Source organism: Phyllostomus hastatus, unplaced genomic scaffold, assembly GCF_019186645.2.
Source record: "Phyllostomus hastatus isolate PE091 unplaced genomic scaffold, TTU_PhHast_1.1 phas_contig_348, whole genome shotgun sequence".
Taxonomy (NCBI): Eukaryota; Metazoa; Chordata; class Mammalia; order Chiroptera; family Phyllostomidae; genus Phyllostomus; species Phyllostomus hastatus.
In genome coordinates, this window is record NW_025333860.1 from 1,567,978 (window position 1) to 1,587,278 (window position 19,301).

The 19,301-nt window shown below is 42.9% G+C and overlaps 1 pseudogene; it reads right to left on the minus strand.

Annotated features, from left to right (window-relative positions):
• Positions 1-8,152: 8,152 nt before the first annotated feature.
• LOC123820418 lies at positions 8,153-8,324 on the minus strand (annotated as a pseudogene).
• Positions 8,325-19,301: the final 10,977 nt, after the last annotated feature.

Genomic DNA, 19,301 nt, shown 5'->3' on the forward strand with positions numbered 1-19,301 from the left:
TTACCCTGAGTGACTGAATAACTTCCTTTTACAAGAACTGCCGGGAGCCTCTAAAGTTCCGCCTGTCTCTGCAGTCCTGCCCCAAAGGGGCTGGGCAGAACGGAAGCTCATTGCTTGTCTTTTTCTTTCTCTTTTTTTAAAATTTAATCTTTCTTGTATTTTTTTCATTATAATTAATCTCCTTATGCCTCTCTCCCCCCCAGCAATTGCTTGTCTTTTCTCATTGGCATTTCCTTGAACAGCTGCTTTATGCCACAGCCTGTCAAGGTGTCACTGGCTTTTAGCCTGGCACGAAGGTGTCCTCACCTTCCAGGAGCCCATTCCAACAGCTGGTGTCTCTCTTTTCTCCCACAGGACTCCCAGCTGTGCCACCTGCCAGGCCTGGGCTGGAGGTGGGATGGTGCTGAAGAGGATTTCCTGGTCCTAGGGCTCAGCTCTCCCACAGCTACCCTAAGACCATAGCTAACACCTCTGTAATGCTTACCATGTGCCAGGTACATATATGAGCTTATGTAATTCTCACATCAATCCTAAGGGCATCGATACTGCTTTTATGACTTCTTTACGGACAAGGAAACACAGGCGCTGACAGTTTACCTTGGCCAAGCCAGTGTGGAACTTCAGAGCCTGCCTCCAACCATGAGGCTTTCCTATTTTCACACAGGCTTCAGGGCTGCACCACTCAGTGGGAGATGAGAGTGGCTGAGGAAGGTGTGAAGAGTCCAACAGTGTGCTGAAGGGTCCCTGTCTGTATTCCTGCCCAGTCCCTGACAGCTGCTGTCACTGAGGAAAGCTCCTGGCATTGGTAGTGACTTGTCTGCTGTCGAGACCAAGACCTGCTCCCAGAGTGCTGTGGTCAGCTAGATGAACGGCCCCGCCGGAGGGTTGCTGACATGGAGGTGTGCGCTGCAGTGGAAGTACCTCAGAACCTCCCTGCTCTTTCCTCCCATGCACGTTCCCTGGTTAACATAGCTTTCCCACAAGCATATGCTCTGAACAAGGGCTTTTCAGAACTCAGAAGCTTGGGGAGCCTTAGGGGTTTAGGGTAGACAAAAAGTTACATTACCCATGCAAGGCCTGACCATGGCTGGAGCTTGTGGAACAGCCAGCTCTGGGTGCTCAGTCCTTCACAGGCAGACCCATACCTGTGGTTCGTGTGCCAGCTCTCACCAGAAGGTACTCATCTTGGTATGCACTTTCCATTCTGTTCAGTGGTCCATGGGCTTTGCTGGATGGAGTACAAGTGGCCAGTAGTCAACTGTGATTTTTAGAACAACTGAGAACTCCAGAATCCACCCCATGAATTCTGGTGGGGTCAGTCCAGAAAACAGCTATTTTGGAGATGTTTAAGGAATTTTTTGACCTTAGTCAGTACATTGTACACACCAAATATTTGTTGAATTGAATTAATAAAAGAACAACCCAAACTTCAGGGGCTTCCTTAAGATGCTGATCATCCCAGCTGGAGCTCCATACACATTGGGAGAAAAGAGGAGGTTGGGCTTTTTTATGGTTAGGGGCTCTCACTTGCACATTGACAGAATACATTGGAATTAGACTTTATTATAGAGATATGATGGTATTTCATAGACTATGAAGGCAAGTGCAGCAGGTCCTCAGAAAAGTGTGGTCAGGAGCTAAGAGCCAACAGGGAGTGTGCCATTCCTTTCATGACTATCTCTAGGGAGAAGAACCTGGGCTCAATGTCTCAGCTCTCCTTGATGAGAACAGACAGAAAGGAGACAGAGGGGTATTTAAAGACCTGGCTGGATTTCTTAGATTGGGACGAGACCCTGAGAATCATGGGTGAGCCACTGTGAAGCATGTGGTCGGGGATAATGTTGGAGCCTGTACTGTTTTTGACTCAAGATAAACCAAGTCCCTTTAAAGGAAACGGGCAGGAATGGGAGTCTGGAGTGCGTGCCTGAAAAGACCCTCTGCTTCTAGCAGGAGGGGGCTAGTGAGGCAGAGTTGATTCCTAGATTTTGAAGCTTGGGCCTTTCCTGAGGCCTGGTGCCCCTGACCCCAATTGTTCCAGGTTTTGGATTCTGTTTGGGTGTCTGTCATCCCTTTAGTTCTCTGCTCCTGATTTGGTTGTCTTCAGCCCCTCCCTAGTAACCTGCTCTGGCTCCCTATCCCTAGTTGTTGGGGTGAGAGGTGGAGAGCAGAGGGTGTTGTCTCTCTTCCTTCATATTCTGGACCTAAGTAACTCTCACCTTTTGTTTGATTAAGAGATTTCAATTATAGACCAAATGCTATTCATTAAGGTGATGGCAAAAACGATTACGGAGGATTTTCATTTTCCTTAGTGTATGAATATTTTATATTAGCATACATTACTTTTTTAAAATCCTCACTGGAAAATGAGCTTATTGATTTCCAGACAGAGGGGCAGGAGGGAAGGAGAGAGGGAGAGAAACATTGATGTGAAAGAGAAACATCAATTGATTGCCTCTCACATGTGTCCTGGCTGAGGACTGAACTCATAACCTAGGAATGTTCCCTGACCAGGAATTGAATCCACGACCTTTCAGTTTATAGGCCGATGCTCCAATGAACTGAACCACATTGGCCAGGGCAGCATATATTACTTTTATAAAAACTTAAAGAAGGAATAAAATCGTGATTTTGCAAAAATTTAGCTATAAAGATATTAACTGAAGTGCTGTTTAAAATAGTGAAAAAAAAGAACCCTAGATATCCAATAATAAGAAAAAAGACTAAATAAATTTTGTAATAGAAGACTGCATAGTCATTAAAATGATGCTCTAGACCTATATTTATTTATATGACAGGTGATTTTCACATATCAAATGGGAAAAAAGCAAGTTATAAAACAACGTGTACCATATAATCACTTTTTTTGTTTGTTTAAAAATTCTCTTCCAGTAGTATGAGTTCTCAAAAGCCTCCTGTAGCAGAAAACTTAAGTGCTGTACTGTATAAAGCACGGCAAATAGATATTTAAAATTTCTTTAATGAGCTCTCCCAAAGTAATCTCCCAAGGGCATCCCCCTGAAACCAACAAAATAAAACAATACAAAACAAAGGGTAGAAAAATACAATAAAAATTAAAAAAAAACTAAACTAAAGGTAAATAGCAAATAAACAGAGAGGTCAACTAACTAGAAACCTAGAGCTTTGGGGACTGGGCAGGGGTATGGGAAGTTGGGGGAGAATCAGAGAATAAGCCCTAGGGCCTAGGAGGATGGAAGAGCTAAATGTAAGAGATACCCCTGTTCCCCCCAAAGCTGGGACCCTTAACAAGGCTACATTCTTAGTGGAAAGGATACAGTGTACTTGCTTGCAGAGGGAACCTACAAGGAAGCCTGTCTAGGCTACAGCACTAGATGTTACAATTAATAAAAATGTTAGTCTCCATGTGAGACCTGCTCTCTTTGCCTTTGATCAAATAAACCATACACTGAAAAATTTAAGAGGCCCCAATTATTAATGCTCCTTAGAGTTCAGCAGAGGCAAACTGAGTCCTCCTTAGAGAAAAGCAACCTCAATCCAGGCTTCTGGATTAAATTCAGACAAATATAAACCTACCAAAAATTACTAAATATATACGGATTCAGATCACTATGAGGGTGAATAAGCAGTAACAATAATCAACAGGTTTATATCTCTAAGGACTCCATAGTTTGGAATAATCAGATAATCTAAAGGAGCTATTGTAAAATGCTTAAAGAATAAAATATGGAGCATAAAAACTGAATGAAAAACTAAAGATGATTAAAAATGCCCAGATAGATCTAGGAAAAAATAGAATATCAAAACCCCCAAAATTGTATGTGACCATTAAAATTAAAATTGCGATACTTGGTTAAACTGAAGATACAGCTAAAGAGAGAAGTAGTGTGCTAAAATGGATCTGAAGATATTCCCCAGAAAGCAGCAAAGAGAGACAAACAGATAGAAAAATTAAGAGGCAAAGACTTGGGAGATTCAGCAACTATCAGATTGGATGGATCCCCATGAGGGGAGAAGAGGAAAAAAATGGGAACCAGGCAATATTTGAAAATAAAATGGCTGAGAATTTTCAAAAATTGACAAAAGTGCAAGAATCCACAAATACAGAAAGCACAATGTATACCAAGAAGGATAAATATAAAGAAATCTACATCTAGGTACATTTTAAAAAAGATTAATTTATTTTTAGAAAGAAGGGAAAGGAGGGAAAAAGAGAGGGAGAGAAACATCAGTGTGTAGTTGCTTCTCATAAGCTGCCTGCTGGGGACCTGGCCCACAACCCAGGCATGTGCCCTGACTGGGAATCAAACCAGTGACCCTTTGGTTCTCAGACTGGCACTCAGTCCACTGAGCCACACCAGCTAGGCCTATATTTGGTAAAATATTTAAGTGGAAAAACAGAAAAATGTCCCAAGTAATGGCTGGTAAGTTTACACATGATTTTATCTTCTTATATTTTATATTCATATTTTTATCTGTATTTTCTAACTTTCCTAAAATGAATTCATGAAAGTTCTGTAGCCTCCGCTTTACTCCCAGGACATCACCAGAGATGCAGCAGCTCCCCTGTGCCACTTTCCACTATTCTAACAGGAAATCTGCTCTTGGCTGTTCCCTCTTGATTTCCTGAAGCTCTACATAGGCCCGCTGGCTTCACCTTTGACACCTGATTGGTTAACCCTTGGTGGTCCAATGATGAGTAGGACTTTATATTAGTCTTAGGAGAGGTGAGTCCAGTCAAGAACAAAGGTACAAAGTTCACAGCGGAACTTTGGGAAAGGCAAGGAGCTCAGACTGGCTGAGTGACCATTTTCCCCCCCTCATATGCATCATTATTATCATCATATCATCAATGATGATAAAAACTAGTCTTTTTACACTTGATAGTTCACAAAGCACTTTCACACTAAGTCATCACAAGCCTGTGAGGTTGGACCAACTGTCAAGTTTTGCAGATGAAGAAATAAAAGGCCTCACTGTTGCCTGGATGTGAAAGACAAAGTGGTAAGAACGTTTTTACTGTGGCTGTGCGAAACTCACCCACTGGTGCAAGTCTGCTTTACTCATCAGGGAAACCCTTATCTCTGCTCCCAGTTGTGGAAAAACAAACCCTGGCCAGAAAAGGAAAGGGTGCAACCGTGGGCAAATGAACTGCCACTTTTGGAGACTGCATTCAACTTGGAAAAGTCAAAAAACAAACCCCAGAGTTTGAGCAGAGAAGAGTTATGGGGAAAACGTTCTGCTGGGGAAGGCATCTGTGATACTGTGATTTATGATTAGGCATATATATTTGGTCTTACCCTATTCCTGGCAACAGACCTTCTAAAACCCTTGGAATTTCCTGTGAAAAGTGGTCGGGGGAGTGTCTTTTTTATGTTAACGAAGTGGCTTTTGGAAATTGCTGAGGTAACCAAAGAAGCATACAGCTTGCCAAGGGAAAGGGCCTCCACCTCCTGTTTGGAGAGTTGGAACTTTCAGTCCCACCCACTGGGTGGGCAGAGGAGCTGGAGTTTGAATCAACTGCCAATGGCCAATGATTCAATCATGGCTATGTAATGAGGCCTCCATAAAACCCAAAAAGATGGTGTTCAGAGAGCTTCCAGGTTGATGAACAGGTAAGTGGAGGTGTTGGGAGGATGATGCCTGAAGAGGGCATGGAAACTCCAACCTCCTTCTCACATAACTTGCCCTATGCCTCTCTTCCATCCGGCTATTCCTGAGTTAGATCCTTTTGTAATAACCGGTAGTCTAGTAAGGAAAATATTTCTCTGAGTCTGTGAGCCGCTCTAGAAAATTAACTGGACCCAAGGCCAAGGTTGTGAGAACCTCCCATCTATAGTCACTTGGTCAGAAGTACAGGTGACAATCTGGATTTGTGATTGACATCTGAAGGGAGGTGTCAGCCTTGTAGGATTAGGTCCTTAACCTGTAGGATCTGAGGTTCTCTCCAGGTAGATAGGGTCAGAAGTGAGTTGAACTGTAGGACACCCTGCTAGTGTCAGAGAGTTTCTTGGTGTTGTGGGAACCACTCCCCACCAAACACATCCATTGGAGCTGGGTTTAGAACCAGTAGGGTTCCATGTTTGGGAGTCCCTTCCAGTGCCCAGGGCATGCTCTTCTCCTTTAGTATTCCAAACAGGGCAAAAGGCCCCTTTAACTTGTTTTTCCTCAGCAAAGCCAAGACTGATGCTTTCACAGAGAACATGGTGCCCCTCAGGTTACTGGCCCCGGCCAGATGGAGCCCTGCTTGTCATCTGTTTCTTTACAGAGCACATTTCGAAATGGTATCCCATTAGCAGAACCTGCATTTGCTGACTACACACTCTGGGCAAGTGAGGCTGGGAAGGCTAACTTCTTTTCATTCTGCCTTTGCACGATGGGACTAAAAAGATTTTGAGCAGCTGTAAATGATGTGTCCACATACATACAACAACCAGTGTGCGCCTTCTGTCAATGTGGAGTCCTTCTCTCTTTGCTTTCTGTGTCTAGTTAATGTGCTCTCTCAGCCTCTCTCCTCCCAGTGGGGAAGGCCACTGCTTCAGATTGATTCCCTAGCTGCATAGCCCAATGGTCAAAGTACAGGCTCTCAGGTCACTGGACTGGGGACTGAGTTCTGGTTCTACGAGTTACTAGCTGTTAGACATTCAGCAAGTTACTCAGCCTCTCCGAGCTACAGTTAGTTATAATACCTACTGGAGTGGGTTGCCATGGGATGAGATGAAATAAGGCATAAAAAAAAACCCCAGCACATTTCCAGGCACATATCACATGCTTAATCGGTGATAGGCATTAATACAATAATCACAATCGAGTTTCCAATCTGAGGAACATTTCTCCACTTTTCTCCACTTTATTTGTAGAGCAGAGAAAAATGCTTATGCTGCTCAGTGAAATAGCTAGCTTTCCCTCCTCTTGGGAAATTCCCATGCCTCCCCCCCACCCCACCCTGCTCCCCCCCCCCCCCCCCACCAACCCTCTTTCTCCCAGAGCGCCTTTAATGACTCACGCCCTTGGGTATTCTCTCTCCCAGACAATATTCTGAGGCAGCAGTTGAGGAAGTCAGTAGTGTCCTTGCCTGTGGTCTTGAGGGGAGAGGGCTTTAATCTGGGGTCTCCAGCTTTTCCACTGAAAGGCACTTGGGGTCATCTGCTTGACACAAAGGTGCTCAATAAGTCTGAGCAGATTACATTGTCAACCTAAGTATGGGCTTTGGATCTGAGTCAGCTGCTTTTGGTGCCCCATGCCACATATTCTCCGGCTGCTTTTGATGTGAACTGAGCTGTGGTGGGTGGTCCCATGACCCTGCCAGTGCCCCACGAAGAGGCCTGGTCTTGGTTTTTCTCCCTCAGTTGACAGAAGTGTGGCAAGAGGAGAGGAAAATTAATGCTTTGAACGCAACCCTCACCCCTTGGAGGTCATGGGTCCATGCCCAGCCTCCTAATCTTCAGGGGGTCAATTCTAAAGCGAATTCCACAGGTCTTCAGAGAAGCATTGGCTGGGCTGAGCTCCATGTCAGTTGCACACTTTTATTGGCATTTTCTTCTTCCCCGACTTACATTTTCTGCTCCAGCCCTCCCTCCAGGAAGTCTCAAGTTCTGGTCTCAGGCACTGTGTTCAGGACAACACAATCCAAGTCCTTTGCTCTGCTTCCTCTTCATTGTTTCTCCTCTGAATGTCTTTGTGACTAGGACCCCTCCCTATCTGGAAGGAAAGAGGAAAGGAGGGGAAAGGAAGAGAACAAAAAAAGAATCTAGCTCCCTTGGAGATGGGGCATTATGTATTCTGGCATCTAGAATGGGCTAGAGACTCACTAACCTGTTATCTCACTAAAATTTTAACAACAAACTGGTGAGGAAGATTATTATTGGCCCCATTTTATGGATGAAGAAACTGAGGAGGCTGTGAGAAATTAAGTAACCAGCCCAAGGTCATAAACAACTTTGTGGCAGAACAGGGTTTTAAACCAGATCTATGCTCTTTCAGCTACTTCCCTTTATGGGTGAGGTTCTTTGAAAAAATCAAGAAGCAGGACTTTTTCTTTTTTTACACCATACTTCAATTTATTGGCATTGCCAATCTATAAACAAGACAGTGACATCGTTTTCAATCTACCATATCATGAGTCCACACATCTTCACCTTGAAAATGTAGCACTTCAAGCTTTAGTCAGGGTAGATTATTCCTCTTTCACTTTCACAATTGTCATGCTGCTGCCAAAGGTCTTCTCGATGCGTGCTTTGAATTCTGTTTTCAGTGCATCTCTCTGCTTCAGCACGGTTCTGGGAGCATAGGTTGTAGTGGAGTCCAGCCTGTCTCCAGAACACCACCAAGATGTTGGACGGAATCATGAGAACATATAAAAGTCAGCTCAGTGACTTGGGGAGCAGGATTTTTGAATCAAGTAAGACGATTAGTATTTTTCATTAAATATTTTAACAGCTTTATTGAAATAGAGTTGACTTTCAATAAACTGTACATATTTAAGGTATATAATGTGATGAGTTTTGATATGTGTGTATGTCTGTGAAACCATCACAATTAAGATAGTGAACACATTTATCACACCTAAAAGTTTTTGTGCCCTTTTCCAATTCTTCCCTTCTGCCCTTTTTTGCCATTCCCCCTTTCTTGGCAACTGCTAATCTTTGTATAACTTCAGACTGGTTTACATTTTCTACTTTATGTAAATGGAATCACATAGTATGTATTGTTTTTTGTCTGACCTCTTTCACTCAACTTAATTTTGAGATTCACTTACATTGTTGTGTGTATCAATATTTCATTTCTTTTTATTGCCAAGTAGTATTCCATTGCACCACAATTTCTTCATCCATTCACTTGTTAATGGACAATAATTTTTGGCTATTACAAATAAAGCCCTGATGAATATTCATGTACAAGCCTTTATATGTGCATATGCTTTCAGTTCTCTTGGGTAAATACCTAGAAGTGGAATGGCTCAATCACACGGTAGGTACATATCTAACTTTTGAAGGAACTGTTAAATGGTTTTCCAGAGTGGCTGTACATCTTACATTCTCACTAGCAATGTGAGAGTTCAAGTTCTTTTATATCCTTTCCAACCTTTGGTGTGCTCAATGCTAGATGTCCTGATAAGCTTCACATTGTGATTTTAATTTTCATTTCCACAATGACTAATGATACTGAGCCTTTTTTCATGTGTTTACTTGCCATCCACATCTTCTTAGGTAAGTGTCTGTTCAAACTTTTTGTTCATATTTTATTGAGTCATTTGTTTTCTCATTATTAAGTTATAAAATTTCTTATATATTCTGTTTTTCTCTTTGGTGGATTGTGCTTTAGTTGTCATCTATAAAAATTTTTTGCTAATCCAAGGTCATAATGATTTTCTCTTATTTTCTTTGAAAGTTTTAGATAAATAGTTTTACATTTCTAAATGGTTTTATATTTATAGGTATTCGTTTTATTTTAAAACAAACCTATTTGTTTTAAAGGTTCAGACATCCCTGTTTATGGTGTGTGTGTGTGTGTGTGTGTGCATATTTTCTTCTATCTTTTCTCTTAGCTTTTAAGGAAATTCATTTCAAAAGTGTTAGAGTGACTCACCTTTGATAGGGGAACTAAAGACAGGGAATCTGTGTAGTTTAGACCAGCTTTTGGGTGGAAGAGGGTGCCTTCCACCCCTGTAGCTTTGGTGTGGATGTGGAGAAGTAGCTCAAATGAGCATCAAGAATAGTGACCACTATTCTCACCTGAAGATGTGCCTTCTCAAGTTCTTCTCTGCTGAAAGTTTGAAGGCTTTGTTTTGTTTTAACATTAGAAGCTGTGGGAAGGTTCTGATCTGTGTTGCAACATGTTTAGGAAGATCAAGTCAGTGGCTGATTAGAGCGTGAATTTAGTTGGGGATGTCTGGAGGCAGAGAAAACAGGAGGCCACAGAGGAATTTAAAAAAGAGATGATGGCCATGACCAGTGTGGCTCAGTTGGTTGGGTGTCACCCTGCAAAGTGAAAGGTGCCCAGTTTAATCCTTGGCCTGGGTTGCGATCTCAGTCCTGGTTGGTGTGCTGTGTGAGCGGCAACTGATTGATCACATCGATGTTTCTCTCCTTTATTTTCTCCTTCCCTTCCCCCTCTCTAAAAACAAATAAATAAAATATTTAAAAAAGAAAGAGATGATGGGGGGATTTCCAGTCAAGATGGCGGCACAGGTAAACATGGCTTGCCTCCTTGCACAACCACATCAAATTGGAACTAAACTATAGAACAACTATCACTCAGAACCATCATAAATTAAATTGAATGGAAGTTTGACAACTTACCGCATCCATCCAGACTGGTAGGAGAGGTGGAGACGTGGAATGGGATAGCCCTACATCCACACATGGTAGATAGAATTTGGGAGGACTGTCTTGGAAGTGAGGAGTCCCAGCCCCACACTAGGGCCCTTAACCCATGGTTCCAGTGCCAGGAAGATAAATCCCCAAAACTTCTGGCTGCAAAAGTCAGGAGATTGAGTGAGTGGAAGAAACTTCTAGAGTCCCAAGCTGTTCCTCTTGAAGAATCAACACATGGAATTACTCAGACTCACTCCTTCTGAGCTCTAGCACTGGGGTAGCAGTTTGTAGGGCACCAGCCAATACAGGGAGGAACTGAGGTGTCTGGTATGAAAGCGAGGGTTGGGGGACAGTTTTCACCTGGATAGAAAGGTGGGCAGAGGCCATTGTCCCTTTTCTGGACCTTCCCCCACCCAGAGCCACAGAGCTGGCAGGCAGGTACCATATCTGAGCCTCCATCAACCTGACTAATACTGTTTGCCCAGCCCTGTTAACTATGACTCTTCCATATGAATGACTTGTCTTGGCTCATGCTTCACAACTTCTTAAATCCTCTCAAACAAACATCAGCTGGCCTCAGCCCCAAGCCCCTGTACCTCTTGCTAAGTGGCCACAGGCCTGGCACTAGCAGCAGCCAGCCTAGATTCACAGCTTGGCTTTGTCTGGGAATCTCCAAGCCCAGCACAAGTAGCAACCTTACATTGTTCTATAGCTCAGGTAGGTTGACCCTGGGCAAAAGACAGGTGGGGCCTGACCTTGGCCTGTACCACCTGGGAAACCCCAGAGCCTGTGCACCCAGTGGACAGCTACAGACCATGTTGGAGGACAACCTCCCTGCCCCTGCACAGCTGATCCTCCACAGAGGGTGGAGATTGGTGGTCAGTGGTCACAGCCAGTCCTTGCAGCTGACTGGCTTGGATAAATCCCTTCCATTTACCTGCCAACAGCAATCAATGCTCAACTACAAGAGGAGGGTGTACTCAGTCCACATGAAAAGCACACTTGGAATGCCCAGCTTGGGTGATAGGGGAGGCTGTACCACTGGACCCTACAGGATACCTACTAAATTAGGCCATATTACCAAGACAAAGAGACATAGAAGCTCTACATAATACAGAGAAACAAACACAGGGAGGCTGCCAAAATGAGGAGACAAAGAAACATGGCCCAAATGAAAGAACAGATCAAAACTCCAGGAAAAGAACTAAATGAAAAAGAGATAAGCAATCTATCAGCTGCAGAGTTCAAAACACTGGCTATAAGGATGCTCAAGGAACTTAGTGAGGACCTCAACAGCATAAAAAAGATCCAGTCAAAAATGAAGGATATACTAATTAAAATAAAGAAAAATTTACAGTGGAAGCAATAACAGAGTGGATGAAGCCAAGAGTCAAATTGATGATTTACAAAATGAAGCAAAAAACAACCAATCAGAACGATGAGAAAAAAAAGAATCTATAAAACTGAGTAGTGTTAAGTAGCCTCTGAGACAATTTCAAGCATTACAATATTTACATCATAGGGGTGCCAGAAGGAGAAGAGAAAGAGCAAGAAATTAAAAATCTATTGGAAAAAATAAAGGAGAAAACTTCCCTAATTTGGTAAAGGAAATAGACATGCAATTCCAGGAAGCACAGAGGGTCCCAAACAAGATGAATACAAAGAGGACCCTTCCAAGACATGTCATAATTAAAATGCCAAAGGTTAAAGACAAAGAGAGAATCTTTTTTTTAAAAAAGACTTTATTTATTTATTTTTAAAGGGGGAAGGGAGGGAGAAAGAGAGAGAGAGAGAGAAACATCAATGTGCGGTTGCTGGGGGCCATGGTCTGCAACCCAGGCATGTGCCCTGACTGGGAATCGAACCTGTGACACTTTGGTTCACAGCCTGAGTTCAATCCACTGAGCTATGCCAGCCAAGGCTCAAAGAGAGAATCTTAAAAGCAGCAAGAGAGAAGTAGTTAGTTACCTATAGGGGAGTTCCCATGAGACTGTCAACTGATTTCTCAACAGAAAATTTGCAGACTATAAGGGATTGGCAAGAAAAATTAAAAGTCATGAAAAGCAGGGATCTACAGCCAAGATTGCTCTACTTAGCAAAGCTATCATTTAGAATTGAAGAGCAGATAAAGAGTTTCTCAGACAAGAAAAACTAAGGGAGTTTATCATTGCCATACCATTATTATATGAAATGTTAAAGGGGCTTATTTAAGGAAAAAAAGATCAAAACCATGAACAATAAAATGGCAAAAATACATATCCATCAGCAATTGAATCTAAAACACAAACTAAGCAGACAAAAGGAACAGAGACAGAATCATGGATATAGAGAGTGTTTTGATGGTTCTTGGGTAGGAGTGTGGGGGAATGGGTAAAAACATGAGGGGATTAAGAAGTATAAATTGGTAGGTACAAAATAGACAGGGGGATGTTAAAAGCAGTACAGAAAATGGAGTAGCCAAAGAACTTATACACATGATCCACAGACATGGACAATGTATTGGATTGTCTGAGGGAGTGGGGGGTGCTGGGTGAAGGGGGGCAATGAGGGGAAAATTGGACAACTGTAATAACATAATCAATAAAATATAATTGAAAAAAAAAAGAAAGAGATGATGAAGACCTGAACTGAGTTAATGCCAGTGAGGATGGGGAGCAGGGAACAGAAACTGGAGTTATTTTCGAGACATTAATAGAAGGATCTAGGGGATGAGAAAGAATGAATATTTGAAGTTGCTATTCTGGGACACTGAGAGAATGATAATACCATGAGTGGAGATGTGGGACATAGAAGGGACACATAAATTATGTGGGAATAGATTGTGTCTGGATGTGGGCACATTTGTGTGAGAATCAGGTGCTGAAGCCTCAGGGGATTCCCAGAAGGCAGGCGGAAATAGGAGACTAGATCAGAGAGAGTGGCAAGCGCTGTGCTGAAATGAATGACATCAACCAGGAGAGTCTATGGTGGGAGACAAGAAGAAGGTAGAGGACAGAGGACCCCTCATCATCAAGATCAGGCCAACGGAAGAAAACCAGTGAAAGAACAGGTCAGAGAGGAAGGGGCAGAATCAGGAGAGACTCACAGAGCCAGCTACTACTAAGAAGGCATTAAGTTTGAGTTTCCCCAAAAGAAGAGCCTGAGCGTGGATTTAAGTGCAGGTTGTTTTTTGAGGAGGAATCCCAGGAGTGAGAAAACTGAGTGAGACAGGGAAAGAGGAAAAACCAACAAAACCATGTTTTACTGAGCTTGCAGTTGTAGGCAATGCAGGCTTTATTCCAGCAGAACTCTCAGAATTGTCCTCAAGAAAGATGGGAGTCTGAAATATTCATTCACCAATGAATACACTCATTGGTTGAGGATTGCACCTGGACACTAACTCCCTGCACTTCCTGGCTGTGTTTGCATCAGAGTGCACTAGGAGAGGGGTGATGAGCAAGTCCCATTTTGTGGGAGAAGGACTTTATGATGGTTAATTTTATTTGTCAATTTGGAGGGTTATTTTGTATGAGATTAACACTTAAATTGGTGAACACTGAGTAAAGCTGTCTCCATAATGAGGGTGGGTCTTATTTAGTCAGTTGAAGGAATTACCCAGCAGTCTGCCTTCAAACTTCATCTGTACCATCAGTTCTCTTGGGTCTCCAGCCTGGAACCACACCTTTGATTCTCCTTGGTTTTGAGCCTGCAGGCCCACAATGCAGACTGTAGATTTGGCAGCCTGTGTGATCTAATTCCTTATCGTAAATCTCTTTCCGTACACACACACACATGTATACATCCTATTGGTTCTGTTTCTCTGGAGAACCCTGAGGAATACCAACCTGAAGCAGTATGTGAAGGTCAAGGTGCAGACCTAAAGCAGAATACTGGCAGTACAAGGTGAGTCATACTGAACAGTCTACTACAGCTGGGGCTGAACTCAGAGATGTGACATGGAGACCATAGTCATCTGCTAGAGACAGTTAACAGGGTAAGGAATCACACAGCCTGTGGGGTTTGGCGGTAAGGCGGACTCTGGTGCGGTTGAGAGAGGGATTTTATGTTTCATTTTGAGTGAGTTAATGAGTGTGTATAATCTGTGGAAACAGAAACCGAGACCAGAAATTACCATTGAGAAGTTAGGTAGTCAAGGAAGGGAAAGGAATGGATGTTAGATTAAACAAGATGAAGAATCAAGGGGTTCTTTTTCCCTTCCCTTCCCTTCCCTTCCCTTCCCTTCCCTTCCCTTCCCTTCCCTTCCCTTCCCTTCCCTTCCCTTCCCTTCCCTTCCCTTCCCTTCCCTTCCCTTCCCTTCCCTTCCCTTCCCTTCCCTTCCCTTCCCTTCCCTTCCCTTCCCTTCCCTTCCCTTCCCTTCCCTTCCCTTCCCTTCCCTTCCCTTCCCTTCCCTCCCCTTCCCTTCCTTCCCCTTCCCTCTCCTCTTTTCCCTTCTCTTCCCCTTCCCTCCCTTCCCTTTCCTCCCCTTCCCTCCCTCCTCTTCCCCCTTCCCTCCCTTTCCTTTCCTTCCCTTCCCTCCTTCCCCTTCCCCCTCCCTCCCCCTCCCCTCCCTTCCCCTCCCCTCCCCTTCCCTTCTCTTTCCAAGTTTGGATAACTTGAGGCTGTGGAGACAAGGGAGTGGCTGTATTGAGGGAAAGGGGGCAGGCCTCAGAGAGGAAGTGAGGGCTCTGAGTAGTGGGTAAGTATGGAGTTAGGTGCACAGGTAGAAGGATTAGCCTTGCTCAGAGTTAAGAAAGTCTTTTTATGAAAAGAAAACAAAAAATAGAGCCCTGGCCTGGTGGCTCAGTTGGTTGGAGCATCAGCCTAAACACCAAAATGTTGTGGGTTCAATTCCCAATGGGGGCACATACCCAGCTTGCGGGTTTGGTCCATGATTGGGGTGCATTTGGGAGGCAACTGACTGATGTTTCTCTCTCACATCCATGTTTCTCTCCCCATTGATGTTTTTCTTTCCCTCTCCCTTCCTCTCTCTCTCCTAAAAAAAATCAATAAACACATCCTCATTTGAGGATTTAAAAACAAAAAGAAATAGGAAATAGGTGAAGATACTAGATTATGCTGAAGAGACAGGAAGGAAAGTAGTTTTCGTCTGCTCAGGCAAATAGGAAGGAGAGAGGTAATGTGTAATTTAGTTGCAAGAATGCAAGTTTATAGTCTGTGATAGAACTGGGATTTCAGCTTCACCAATTCAGTTGTTTGTTTTGGGGAAAATTCCTTCATCTATGTGTCAATTTCCATATATATATGATGGGAGACTAATACCTACTTAACAAGGTCAGTGGGTGGATAGAAGTATACGATACATGTATTACATTGCCTGGCACATAATAGACACTTAAAAACAATAATTATTAAATAAAGCAATTTTCTGTGTGGGAAAAATTAAGTGGGACTTGGGCATGGATCAATTCCTATGAAAAGTGGGAAACAGAGACAACTATATTATTTATAGGATTTTTCAGTTTTAGATTTTACATTTAATTCTTTTTATAGATTTCATTTCTCTGCTGAAATTCTCCATCTTATTATCTATTTTCTCAAACTTGTTAATTGCAGTTATTTCAAAGTCCATGTCTTATAAGTCCAATATCTGGATTGGCTGTGGACCTGTTGCTATTGAGTATTTTTTTTTCTCTTGGTTTTCAGCCTGGTAATTTTTGATTGAATGACAGCTATTTTGCATGAAAAATTGTAGAGATAGTTTGTGTCTCTGGAAAATATCAGGTTTCTTTAGAGGTCATTTGCCTTTATTCCTGGCAGGCAATTGGACTAGAGGGAAAATCACTTTAATCCAGTATGGGGTTGACCTGAAGCTGAGTTTCAGTCTTAGTGTAGGCTGACCTATTTCCAGATTGCCCTTTGTGCCAATTATCAATTAACCCTCAGCTCCAGACCCACCCTTCACTTCCTGCTTTACAATACTGGAGCTCGATTCTGTAAATATTTTTCTTCTGCCAGCTGGCACAATGTTAAGCATTGTCAGTAGAGGGTGCTGGAGAAACATTGGAAGAGGATGAGGTCTCTCCCTAGTTGAGCCTCCCTTTGGCCAGGCTCCAGGGGCACATACCTTTGCCTTCAGTGCCCGGAAGTTAGCAGCACACAGCAGCCAACAGCTTCACCTGTCACCTTGGGCAGATTCTCAGTGAATTGAGAATGATGAGGCACCTCCCATGAATGACTTCCCCGGGCACCTCCTTGGGCAACTTTGCAGGAAATTCTGAGGTGCAGCATCTCAGCAACTCCTCCACCAGTGAGTGAGCCACAACTAGGTCCTCTTAAACTAGGTCTGGATCTCAGCCCTGGGAGGAGTTTGGGGCAGGCTGGGTGGTCTTTCTTGGATATTCTATTTCAGCCCTAGGAGAGGTGACTCTTCCTCATATCTACTATTCCTGTATTCTTTGGCATTATCCTTTCTTCTTACTAGCCAATTTCTCAGTAATTCAATATCCTATTAAGTTCTTTATATTAAACTTTTCTGGTTCAAATCCCTATGTGATAACTGTATCTTGATTAAACTCTGACTGATACAGCAGCCATCCTAGGATAGAATTCTTCAAGGACTCTGGGGGTACTAATCAGAGCCCTCCTTCCTGACAAGCCTTTAACTCCAATTTTTGTTTTCTCAGTACCACAAAACTGCTGAAAGTTCTTCGCAGACTCTTACCTAATAATTGGGGACCATTATTCTGCCTACCGCACCTTGCTTCTCCAAACCATGGGTTCTGGTATTAGATAAACAATACTATTTATTAGTCACTAGGTCAAGTATAAAGAGCACTTAACCTCAATATGTATCTCCCTGATGGTGAATTGAGTGATCATTCAATAAGCCATTCGTTCCACTAATCTATAGTTCGGACTGTATGCAACAAAACCTTAGAGAATATGTAGGGCGTGTGGAATCGGATATGGAGTAAGGATCATACAAAAGAAAATGAGACTCCTTCCATATTCTAGCAAGGCAAACCAGATGAAGTAGTGAGGGACCAGGTAGCTTCCAACGCCATTGGGTGGTTAAAGATGGGAGAAACAAATAACTTAGAACACAGAACGTCCACCTCAAAACCCAGAAGAAACTACAGCATGCTTCAGACATCTTTCTCCCTGTAGATGTCAGATGTAAACTAAATGCTGTAACTGATCTTGCATTGTTGAACTGCAGATAAGTTTACAGCTTCACCAGGATTCTGTAGCAAAAGTGAAAATAACGATCTGGAAAAACATCAGGGGCTTGATAATTCAAATATGGACGTAGAAAATAACTAGAAGTCTTCGGGAAATGCAATCCCATAGTCCTCTTTGAAGCATTTTGCTGTGTCCTCCTTCCAGAGGGGAGAGTGAGACTCTGCTATGCCCCACCCTCTCTACCTCACTTCACACTCATTCTTTAACCAGGACTCGGACCAGAGGGTGAGAAACAATAACACGTTGAAGTATATAGGATGATACCCAGAAGGAGCTTTAGGAATTTTCTAAGCCAAAATATAGGGAATTCTAGGTGATTATGAAACTAAATGTATGTGATCATGAATTTGATTGGATTACAAATTCATCCAAAAAGACAACATAGTACCTTGGACCAAATTAATTGCAATAAGGGTTTGCAGCATCTATTGCAAATGCTTAGCCTACGAAAAAACTCAGTGCCTGCCATCTCTATGGTTTTGTCCTTTGCCTGATGATTCAGGAGAAGCATAGTAGTTGAGAGCTGAGGGAAAAGAGTCCCTGGTTACAGTGAGGATTCCAGCAGTTGCTGTAGACAACATCCTGGGCAGCATCCTTAAAATAGGATAGCCATGATTCTCATACAGCTATTTCTTTTTAACTATGAAAAGAACTTGATTTGTAACAGTGAGAATAATTACACAGTAAGTCAAGGGTACTCTATATTAGAGAAAAGAGACAATATGAGTAATTGGATTTATGGATAGTCCCCAGATCCCATTTCTCCAGTTGGCAGAGGCTGCTAATTGACCCCCATGGTCAATCTTCCTTAGTCTTCCTTCATCTTCCTTAGTAATAAAACCTGACATTTTTAGCTTTACATATGTGTACTTGGAATAAATACATTTCCCAGCTTCCCTTACAGCTATATATGGCCATATTACTAAATTCTGGTCCCTTGGGAAGTAAATATAAGTGGTGTGGGGAGGGAAAGGGTATGTGCTCTTTGGCTCTTGTTTTTTTTTTTGTTGTTGTTGTTGGTGGTGGTAGTGGTTTAAATGTGAATGTTATGGCTGGACCTTGAGCCACCACTTTCCGGGAAGTGGAATGCTAAGGACGGTGGAACAGCAAGATGGAAGGAGCTTGGGAGTCTGATGGTTGTGGAGCTGCCATACCAGAGCTTGAGTGCCTACCGGCAGAGCCTTTACATGAGAGAGGAGTAAACTTAAATTTCACTTAAACCATGGGGTTTAGGTTTTTATGTCATGCACAAGCCAAGCCTAATCCTAATGGATGCACCCAGTTATTTAAACACCACCTTGTACCAACAGTTGAATTGGTCAACAACCATCTTTTAGCAATCTCTGTATCCTAGAGCTTATCATGGTGTGTGGAACATGATAGATTTTTTGATAAATGTGAGAGATTGAATAGATGATGAACAATGTCCAGACCATATATGACAATAGAACTCTGACCTACAATCGCAGCAACTAGCCTGGGGACCCAACCCATCATCTACACTAACCAGTGCAGGCAGCCAGTCTACTATCTGGGCCCAAGTCAGACTTGGAGGAAGTCCGAACACTGTCTGCACCAGCCAGGCTAGGAAGCCATACAGTAGGCCCTGTAACAATCTTCCTAAAACAGCAGATCTTGATTAATAAGTGACAGCTTTCCTGATTTTTGTCTCTGCTTTCAACTTGGGACCAACCATAGAAAGGCAATTAATGCACCCTTAACCAATCACATAGGACACCCTGTTTCCAGTTAGCTCACCTGCAGCTTCCCTATCCAATAAACATACCCAAAACTTTCCTTTTTTTCCACTGTAAAGCTTTCCCACTC